The following is an 11,702-nucleotide window of genomic DNA, read 5'->3' as shown; positions in this document are numbered from 1 at the left end:
TGACAGTGCAACCAGTTCCCCAGGTTTATTGTGACCACCCCAAATAAGATTGAGGCTGGTAGAGAGAGAAGCTTCAAGGACAAGACCCACTACTTGTGCAGGGAATGAACACAAGAGTGTATTTGACCTTATGACCTTAGGGCTTTGTTATTAAGAGCCCACATTCTATCAAATCATAGGTATTAGATATGAAATTCAATTTTAGAGTCAAATAAAAATGTGATCTTGACTTTGAAAGAAAAATAGAAAGTACCTTGGGCTATGGTGAATGAGGAAACCCAAGTTCCAACTTAAGGTAGCTATTACCATTATGCCCTCATTCTGAAGCTTGGAGAGTTGCAAATGATGGCATGGCCAATATCTTCTTTGACCAGAGTGTTATAAGACTTCTCAAAAACAACTTAAATACTAGTCTGGAGACCAGAGCACAAAAATAGATAAGAGAAATAGGTAGAGAATGATGTATCCAAGGTCCCTTAGAGCAACGCAAACAACACAAAAGAGGAGGAATGAGTTGTATACATAACCAGGGAATCTGCTTTGGAGGTCACTGTATGCTGAGCTTCCATCAGAGAGATGATAAGTGAAGTGGGCTTAAGTAGCTGTGGCTAATTTAACTAGATGTAGAACATTATGTCTCCAAAATGTGATGGAAGGTTTGGAGCATATAATGTGGAAAAAGGAGATTCAGATAACATAACCTTATAAATGATTAATCATTCTGTGAGTTTTCCCCACCAAAGATGGCTATTTATCTTCACAATAAAGAGTCACGATGCATCTTGAAAACAAAAAGACTATTAATTAAGGATGATAACCGTCCATAACAGCAATCCTTAGAATAAATTTTTAAAGTTAGAAGAGCCTTTTCACATGAATAATAGCTCCTTAAAATCCCCTGGATTTTTCTACTACAATGTGGCCACAAGAAGCCTCAATTTTTTTTTAATTTATCATTTTAAGAATTAAATACAGCAGAATCAAATGTAAGTTATTGGAAAAATTAAAATAGTACCTTGGTCTATGGTGAATGAGGAAACCCAAGTTCCAACTTAAGGCAGCTACTACTATGCTGTAGAACTGCCACAGGGATGGCTGGCCCCAAAAGGAAGCCTATTAATATTAAAAGAAGCTATAGACCTGCATTCTTATTTAAAAGTATAATTTCAAAACCTAACCCCCACATAAATATTAAGGAGGCTAAAACAAAAAACTCTTGGCAAGCCATTTTCCAAGACCCTGGGTTTACAAATTCTATGCCCAACCACACTAGCATTTTAATGGCATTCATAATCTTCTCAGGTTGTAATTTTTCCCTACAATTTTGCTTTCTGAAATTTGCCTCAGCTTATGGAACCAGAAAAAATGAAGCATAAAAATGTTAAAAAAATACACTTTCTGTATTTTCATTTTCTTGACCCAATTTAGGAGAAATTCCCAAAACAGGCACTGGAGAGTAAATCAAAGTAGTACTATACCTAAAACTCAAACTCCTTAACAATAAGTTTTATTTCAATTAAAATATTTCTATAACAACTTCTGATTAGAAATACATTAACTGAAAATAACTCACTTGTAAAGAAAAGCAGACTGTTAAGGCTAATAAATATTTTTTTTTATTTCTTTTTTTTTTCATTTTTTCCTGGTACCAGGGATTGAATCCAAAGTACTCAACCACTGGGCCACATCCCCAGCCACCCCCCTCGTTTATAAATTTTGAGACAGCGTCTTGCTAAGTTACAGAGGCTACATTTGAAATTGTGATCCTCTCAATTCAGCCTCTTGAGCAGCTGGGATTACAGGTGTGTGCCACCCTGTGCAGCAATCCTTGCTTTTTACAAACCACTGTATCTTGTATTTTTAAAAGAATTCTTGAACCTTTAGAATCCTTAGCCAAGGACAATGAAAGAAAACACTATCCTATGGTTTCTGATCGATGCTTTAATTTGGATTTAGCTCATCAACGGTGTAGTATGTTTGTTATATTCTCCTTAATACTTCTTCTGATGTTATACTGACAGTTTGACCAAATGAGTTAAAAAATATCCTGAAGTAATATTTGACTGTATTTAATAAATTTACAATCACTAGTGCTTAACATATTATTTATAATATTAGCTATTTTACAGGTCCCCATCTAAAAGAATCTACTGATGGAAAAAACAAATGCTGCCAATGGTTATACTTCCTCTTCTCCACAGCTTCAACTGTGCCTGAAGACTCCTTCCACCAAGTTGCAGATTATATGCATACTAAATAATTTTCCCTATCTTATTTTTTTTCTTATTTTTGATGACTCTAAAGTCACTGACCCTGTCTTCTGTCGTCTCATTTTGGGATGTCCACCCCCACTTGCCTCCTTAACTGCCAATTTACTTCAACCAGGATCCAGGAAAATACCTGAGTATTTGCCTGAGTATTGAAGATGCAAGTGTTCTAACAATCAACGTTCTCCTGGAGGCCCAAAGAAAGCTAGTATAGTAATAGCCACATGGGTCAATTAAGGGATTTAGGCATTTGTTTCTCATCTGTCTCATGGGATAATGCTATCATTAGTGAATTAAGTATGAAAATGTATTTAAAGTGTGCAATGCACAGACAATAGAGAATAATGGTGCTATTGGCTAATACCGGTTATCCCACTCCTATCAGTGATACTACCACCACCAACAACCATTTAGCATCTAAATCAGAGGCAGCTATTTCCTACTAGAGCAGAAAGGACTTTAAATCGAAATACCACACAAGATACAGGAGTCTGTTTGTACTGCAACCCAGCACTATTAGGAGTTTGTAATAACCACTGTAATAATTCATTTTATCTTTCAATGCAATATCACTTACAAAGTCCGAGGAGTCACAAAATCAAGGATCCTCTACATTGTGAATACACAATGGAAAAATGAGACACAGAAAGAGAATGTGAGGAAGGGGCACGCATATTTTAAAATAACCCTATTTCCACTTAGCATGTGCAACAACAACAAAATAAATCCCAAACTCCAGCAGCACAAACGGATGTTTCCTAAGGAAAACAAAAGGCTAGAGATTGTGCGGAAAGCTTAACGAAAGTAAGTCTGGATGTCTGTAAAGGATCATTCTCAAACAAACTCCATGGGAACTAGTCAGACGCCACCCCACCCCATCATTCCCGAATCCCAATCTCAAAGCCCTGACAAAAAGTTGAGAGAGAATCCGCTGCAGCACAGATCCTGTGGCACACCACAGCACTAGCAAAGAAACGCGGGAACACAATGCAGAAGCAGCTTACAATAGTGGGAAAACAGGAGGAGGCACCCAGCTGGCCGCAGCCCCCTGGGGAGCTGGGTGTCGGGAGGAGTTGGGCGCAGCTCCACGACTGGGAGGCAAAGTCCTGGGGAAAGGGAGGAGGTCCGGTGTATGGCCCCATAGGGACCCTGGCGCATTGCAAGACAAACGCCCCACACTCACAATTCTGCCATCCACGCTCCTTCCTGCAGCTCCCTCCAGTTCTCCTTAGTGGCTCCACGGAACCCGCCAAGCAACAGCACCCACACTGTCAAGGAAACCTCTAGAGTGCGCCTGGATCGCCTCACGTCCACCCTTGGGACAGAGCCGCGACCCGCCTTGAGCTCCTGCGCACAGGGGTGCAGCGCGTGCACTCCACCAGCAGAATCCAGGTTGGATCCAGGAGGGAACTAGGTAGCGGGCTAACCCCAGTGCGCAGGACAGAAAAGCAATGCCTTACCCGACTGCGGTGTGGCGCATCCAATCCGTGGAAGAGTTCAAAACTGGGCGTGGGGCACTGCCTTACCCCGCCTTTGTGCTGCTGGTCCACCCAGCTAAAAGTCCGAAACTGGGCGTGGGGCAGTGCCTTACCCCGCCTCCGGTGGGGGAAAGTCTGAAACTGGGCGTGGGGCGGTGCCGCTGGTCCAACCCGTGAAATGTCCCAACCTGGGCGTGGGGCGCTGCCTTACCCCTCCTGCAGTTCGGCCGGTGTACCACAGGAAAACTACCAACCTGGGCGGGTGGCGGTGCCCTACACCACTTGCTATGCTTTGGTCCACCACGCCAAAGTCCCAACCTTTGCGGGGGCGGTGCCGTAACCCTCCTGAGGTGCAGCTGGTCTGACACTGGAAAAGTGGGAAACTGGTCGTGGGGTACTGCCTTACCCCGCCCGTGTTCCGCTGCTCCAACCCCCGAAAAGTCCGAAGCTGGGCATAAGGCGCAGTGGGACCCACCTCCACTGAAAAATGGCTGGCACCAGGGTTTTATCGCCAGACGTTTGGCATTTAACAATTGCTCAAACTCATTGTTAAGATGATTTTTGCAATACGTCTCTGTGTCCTCTTCTTCGATTCCTTGCATTACCCAAATGTCCGTCTTTGTTTTCATGTTTCATTGATTTTTTAAAAATATATTTTTTAGTTGTAGATAGGCACAATGTGTTCGTTTGTTCATTTATTTATTTTTATGTGGTGCTGAGGATTGAACCCAGTGCCTCACGCAAGCCCTTTACCACCGAGCCACAACACCACCCCTGTTTCATTGATTTTGTTGTAATTAAAGAGAGCAGATGTTGACAGCACTGAAAATATTGATTGACCCTTCTGAGGGATAATAAAATGAGAAGGTGCAGAAGTAACATAGTGGAGTACCCTTTCTGCTATCTAAAGCGTGGTCTTTGTCCCCATTGCTATCCAATAAAGATAGCAGGGTTTGAGAAAAATGGGGAAAAGAGTTTTATTGTTTTGCTAGCTAAGGAGAAACATGGCGGACTCCTGTTCCAGAGGGTGTGATTCTCTCTTCCTTGAGGAATACAGGGCTGTTAAGAGGAAAACAGAGGCTAGCATTCAAATATGATGGGTAGATATAATTAGTGGGCATCTATTGGGTGTCTTTGACAGCTGTTCCTGGAATTCCTAGATTTGGGATAAAACCCCTATTTTTATGGCTACTAGTTTTCATGTAAGCTACTAGTTTTCCTGTAAGAATGGTTTCTGCTTTACTCCATAAGTTTTGCGACCTTGCATTTTCACTTTCATTTATTTCCAGGTTCTTTGCAGTTTTTTAGTTGAAGTTCCTCCTTGAAAATGGAACCTACATCATAAAAGACAAGCACTCTCAACCCAATAATCTACCCTTCTGACATACAAAAAAGGAAAAGGCAAACCAGAAATCTAAGGAAAACAAAGGAAGGAAACAATAAAGTGAGAACAGACATTAATAAAATAGAAAATAGAACTTCAAAAAAATATAGATAAAACCAAACATTTAAAAAAAACCTTTGAGAGGAACAATGAGTATCAAAATAATCAATATAACTAAGATGAAATCACTGGAAAAACACTGAGATAAATAAAAATGAAAAGATTTAAATTACTAAGTTTGAATGACTCATGACCAATGATACATAAGCACTCTACCACTGAGGATGAAGGGTACCCCTTCACTTCGGTATTTTATTTTGAGACCAGGTATTCCTTGAGACCAGACTAGCCACAAGTTTGCAGTCCTCCTGCCTCAGACTCTCAATGAGCTGAGACTACAGGCATATACCCACATGCTCTGGAAAAACCAATGTTATTTTGATACCAACCACCTCAAAAGACCTTTAATTATGGGGAAAAATAACTATCAACAAATGTGTTTCATAAATACTGTCTCAAAAAAATGGGGGTAGCAAGGCTGGGGATGTGGCTCAGTTGTTAAGTACCCCTGGGTTCAATATGTGGTACCAAAACACCAAAAGTAGCAAAAATAAAATAAAAGGTTGAGTCACCACTGTATAAATGGAAGTTTAGTTCAGTACATACTGTACTCTTGTCCATTGCAACAGTGTATTATTTATTAAGATCTATCAATACTCCTAAACTAACATCTGGGTTTGTTTCAATTTTACAGTGGCTGACCCTGTCTCTGACCCAGGGAGAACACAAGGAAAAGAACTGGCCCCTCAGCAGCTGTTAATTTGAAGGACAAGGTGTACTAGACATTTCTAAATCATAAAAATGTATTATAAATATAAATTTTCTATCAGATAGTAGCAATTTGGCCAGATAGAAAGGGCAATGAGAACCGATATCGCATCAAAGCTAAGAGGGCAGGCTAAGGTTGGACAGACTTGGATTAGATTTCAGAATTTTACTATTTCTGTGATCATGAGCACATTACCTAGTTGTTCTAGATACTGTGGTATCCTGTACAGAGTCCTCTCCTAAAAGATCCACATCCTTCTTGCAGCTGCTGGGAATATCAGCCAGTGTTAGAATACACTAGGATTGTTCTTGGCATTAGGAAATTTCTTGCTGCAATTGGCTGTGGACCCAGGGGGAAGTTTCTTAGTCCTGGTCACTTAAAATGCAAGCTCTACTTCCAGCAATAGGCAGGCAGCTTGAATATACTGATTTGCCATTGTAGAAGGGCGATTGAAGCACAAATAAGAGTTCAAATTATTTTTTCACCTAAAACAATTGATATTATTAATGCTATAACTTTTAAATTTGTTCCATCATTGACTGGATATAACATGCCAAAGATCAAGAGGATGAGCATGCAGAAAAAGGGATGCCTTCAGCCTTCACAGAAACAACACTGTATTTCATTGGTTCAAGATACACCTAATGAACTATGAACCTCTAATAGCCATGGAGGGAAGAGGCTTTCCAAAGCCCAGATACTAATGTAGCCTGATAAAATCTGGAGGAGATCAAATTTGCAGAATACCTCAAGCATGACTTAAGATTTAAATCCTCTTAAAAGAAGCACTTCAAATTATGCCAATGGGTATATGCCCAGTTGCACTGAAAATGTTTGAGTTCTTAAGGAGAAAGGGTATTAAGAGTTTCTGGCATGCCAAACAATAGATAATGTTTCATTCCTTTATATTCTATAATGAGTGTGTGTCATCCCAGCCTTCCTCTGACTGTAATTCATGCATTCTTAAAAACTTATTAGAATGCGTTGAATCAGAGCACTGCAGACAACAAAAGTAGAGACAACATTTGACAGCAAACCAAATAATGTTAATTTTTTGTTTTTGTTTTTTTTTGTATTTTCCCCCATGGCACATGTAAATAAAATGTCAGACACCCATAAGTTTTTATGTAAAATTATTCATAAAGGGAGGTGATGTCTCAGGCTCTGATAAGTTACTACCACAGCGAATTAACTCACTGCCACATGTTGCCTGTGAAGGGTTGTTCCTTCCCTAAGTGTCATGTCACATTAGCAAATATTTCAATTCATATTGTTCACCATTAAACATGAGACTCATGTAAATTGCCATAATTAAAATTTAGGTCTTTCACAGCAAAAATATTAAGGCTTTTCCATGGTCAACTTCATTTTTCCCCATGGGAAAAAGATATGAGAGTAAGATGTAGGGTAATTGTCCTGGAAATTTGGAGGTTGGATCTTAGAGAATTATCCTTCAATGAACAAGTCACATCTATTGAATAAGGAGGGTGGAACATCACAATCTTCTAAAGAAGTTAGGAAAGACTATATAGGTCTCCCAATTATCTACAGCGCCACATAATAGAATGTTGATGTGAATTGAGGAGATACTGGGGAGATGCAGAGGTGATACCTTGACTGCTTTCTTAATACTTGGAATTAGGGATTTTCCTTTTCACTTCCAATTTTGAAGTAGAGTAATAATGATTAAGGCCACAGCCAAATGTAGCATGTTACAGGATATGTTTTCAATAACTAGTCTTATTTTCAGTCTATTCAAAAACAATGTATTAAGTATTGCCTTATTTGCTTTTGTAGCAGGGATTGAACTCAGGGATCCTTAAGTTCATTGTCCTGGTATCTTAATATTACCAAAATTTTGAGGTAAAGTGAGAATTTAGTGTCAGTATTTGAAAAGCCAACTCTGGGTCCTTAAAGATAGTATTTAATTTGTAATTTAAAAAATAACAGTTCTAACATTACTGGAACCCAAATCACACTGATTAAAATGTACAAATGAAAATTGTAAATATATGATATAAAAATAATTTATGTTCAATTTCCAAAGTTATTGGAAATTGTAGAGAGTGTTCATTCACTTGCTTCTGGGCTAATAATGGTTTTCTCCAAATACAACAAAAGAAAAAGTACCCTTGCTTTTTTTTCCAACTCTTTAAAATACATTTATTTATTTATTTGTTTATTTATTTACTTATTAATTATGTGGTGCTGAGGATTGAACCCAGGGCCTCAAGTGTGCTAGGAGAGTCCTCTACCACTGAATCACAACAGCACCCTCCCTTACTTTTAAATTTCCAGTAAAATGGTACAAAATTTAACCAAGGAATACAGGGACAATCTTCCTGTCTTAGACATACAATTTTGAGATTAGGATTTCATTGAGACTATAACTTTAGAGATACTTTATCCACAACAAAAGTGTTTTATATATAACAGAACAAACGAAAGTTATAGTTATAGTTAAAGTTATAGTTCCTAGTAAGGGAAATTAATTCTAAATATTTTAAGCAGTAATGAAATGTATCAAATGTTATTGGTAGCACAAGAGTCTTCAGGAGGAGCAGAACATCAGTTTTTAAGGTCATAAGACCCAGAGATATGTGCAAATGCTACCAGAAGATGGGTCCCAGTGGAGTCACCAAATGGCATTGTCACTGCAGCTCATGGCTGACCCAGATAGTTTTTTGGAAGCTTGTCTTTGTTCTGAGGTGTTGCATGAGTGTGTCTTATTAGAATACCCTGTGTCACTCACTGGTTCCAACTTAAGGGGGAGGTAGGAGAAGGTGTCTGACTCTGTCACAGGAAGGACTGGAATCAAAAGTTGGAGAATTTCCCAGCACAGGAAGAGTGTTCAAAAAAGGCAGGTAACCCCAGTAGGTTAACAATCTACCCCAGGGGGACTTGAATCAAGTGACTTTCCTCCTAACATCCCTAAACCCTTTCCTTCTCTCTAAGAAGTGTAATGCCTGGTAATACTGAGATGACTTACCTCCAACAACTTAAGAATTTTTTAGAGTTCAATCACCTTTAAAATTCTAGGTCATTTTTTAGACAGTGATTTAATAGGACAGAACAAAGCCCATTTAGCTGCAGAAGAAGAAATTAAAAACTTCAGGTATTCCAGACCTTTTAAGTGGAATTTAAGCTCCTCTGCATCTGCCCCACCTCACTTTTTTTCCATAATAGTTTTGATTTTCTTCTTTACATTTTTACTTAGGGTTTAGTGATAATGGTGTACTAACAGTAATCTTCCAGATCTCTTGTCAATTGATATTTCCATAATTCACAAAAAAACATTTAAAAGAAAAATATAAGTGAGTGAAGGAACACTGAATTAGGTTAATGTGCTTGTTAAAGTTATTTGAAAAAGTAAATGATAATAATTCTTGTTATAATAATACAGAATAGATTTTATTAATGCACAATAAAATGGATTTATTAACCAAATGGTCAGAATTCAGAGATACTATGAATTGTATACAGTTGTATATGATAAATGAACTAGAAATTTGACGGCCTTAGTTTGGGTTCCCCACTGACAGACAAGGATTCAAATAAGAGCAAAAAGATAAGACACAAGAAAGGTGTGGAGAGCAATGACAGAGAGTGGGAGAGTAGTGAATGAGATTGTGGGTCTCTAATGACTTCATGTCTGTGGCATGTCTGCTGCCTGGTGATGGCCCACCCTGAGAGGCTCTGTGCAAGAGTCCTATCAGCTTTGACCTTATTCTCAGGTGCATACCTCCTAGGGATAGAGGAATTCTGAGCAGTCAGGACAACCACAATATCTCACCAGTACTGCTACTCCTCAGCATGCCTGCTTAACCATAACTTTAGACACTGGGCTTCTTGACTGCTGTCCAAAGCTCCTAATGTTGATTGAACATTGCAACTGTGGTAAAGCTACATAGATGGTTCTTGTCCTGTAACTTTCTTGAGCACAAAACATAATGCTTCTATGGTCTTTAACTTGATGAAGAGACATATATAAATAAAACTTGCTGGAAAAGCCATTTAGATACTGCTTCTTCATCAGGGAGAAGCACTCCACATGACCCAAGCTATTTTTCTAAGCAGCTGAATTCACAATAGCTAAGCCATGGAACCAACCAAGGTGTACTTCAATAGATGAATGGATAAAGAAAATGTGTTACATATATATGATGGAATATTATCCATAAATAAGAATAAAATTATGACATTTGCCAGTAAATGGGTGGAACTGGAGACTGTCATGCTAAGTAATAAGCCAATTCTAAAAAGCCAAAGGCTGAATGTTCTTTCTCTGATATGCAGATACTGACTCACAATAGGTGGCATGGAGGAGTGGAGTTCCACAGTATTGGAGAGGGGAAATGGGGAAAGAGTTGGGATTGGGAATGGGAAATACAGTATAATGAATCAGACATAACTTTCCTACGTTCATATATGAATACATGGCCAGTGTAACTCTACATCATATAGAATCACAAAAATGGGAATTTGTATTCCGTGTGTATATGGTATGTCAAAATGCATTCTACTATCATACATAACTAAAAAGAACAAATTTTAAAAAATTGAAAATCTTGCATTCTAAGCTTGGTTAACATTTCTCAGGGGGTTAATCTTCAACACTGGAGGAACGTGGACCTGTTCCTGATGTCCAAGACTGGCATAAAAACCATTATGTCCATATGAGAGAGATGTAGAAGGGCATGGCCAGGCAGGGCAAGATGCCAAGTGAAGAAGTCATGGGTGGGTGCAGACCTGAGGAGCATGGAGAAGGTCCTCCAAAGAGATCAACTTGTGGGTTGATGAAAAGTGCTTATGAGCACAAGAAGGGAACCTAGTCAGATAGTTACTTCCGTATTCATGCATCTAAGTGGGGTATCCAAGAAAACAACTGAAATAGAGGCATGGACAACTGTGAGGGCAAAAATGAACAACAGAGAGAAAAGAATGGAAAGCAGAGAAGATAAGAAAAGGAGAAATTCCAGAATCTATAAAAAGAACACTCCAAAATTTCTGACTCTAGACCACTCTCTTCAGAGAAGTCTATTGCTGTCACTTGAAATAAGTCTCTGTGTCCTGTTCTTCAATTCCTTGCTGCACAGAGTCCATGAACCCAAGATGTCAAGGGAGTAACACATATAGCCCAGTGGTATCCTTTAGAAGGAGATAACTGGAGTGAGTGAGTTTAGGGGGAAGTTGAGATGAAAAATGTAATCACAACTATTTTCACTTAATTGGTGGGGATAGTGCACATTTTGGTGTGCATTTGTATCCCCAAATGTTTGGGTGTGGATTGTTACTTATTATAGTCCTACCAGTCTCATAACATTTTGAAATTCTAATCTAGGATCTTTGTACCTACTCTATTTTTTAAGAGAAAAACATATATCTGAAAGTGCACAAAATACACTGATCTTAAAAGTGCAGCACCATGGTTGTTTGCCTATGCATACACCTACATAATCATGCTTTATACCAAGAAAGAAGGAAATGTAGTTGGGATAATTTTCTGATGATACACCTTAGGTGGCTTATTTCATTTTAATTAATTAATTAATTAATTTTTGGTAGCAGGGATTAAACCCACAGGTGCTTAACCACTGAGCAACAATTCTGGCCCTTTTCATATTGAGACAGCTCTGGATAAATTGGTTAGGGCCTTTAATAGTTGCTGAGCCTGGCTTTGAGTTGTGATCTTCCTGTCCTCAACATCCTCACACACTGAAATTACAAGTATGGGCTACCATACA

At 38.9% G+C, this 11,702-nt stretch overlaps 1 pseudogene; it reads right to left on the bottom strand.

Moving 5' to 3' along the window:
* Window positions 1-458: 458 nt before the first annotated feature.
* On the bottom strand, window positions 459-608 carry LOC143385913 (small nucleolar RNA SNORA70; annotated as a pseudogene).
* Window positions 609-11,702: the final 11,094 nt, after the last annotated feature.

Source organism: Callospermophilus lateralis, unplaced genomic scaffold (assembly GCF_048772815.1).
Source record: "Callospermophilus lateralis isolate mCalLat2 unplaced genomic scaffold, mCalLat2.hap1 Scaffold_268, whole genome shotgun sequence".
Taxonomy (NCBI): Eukaryota; Metazoa; Chordata; class Mammalia; order Rodentia; family Sciuridae; genus Callospermophilus; species Callospermophilus lateralis.
This window is presented reverse-complemented; position numbering and strand designations above follow the sequence as displayed.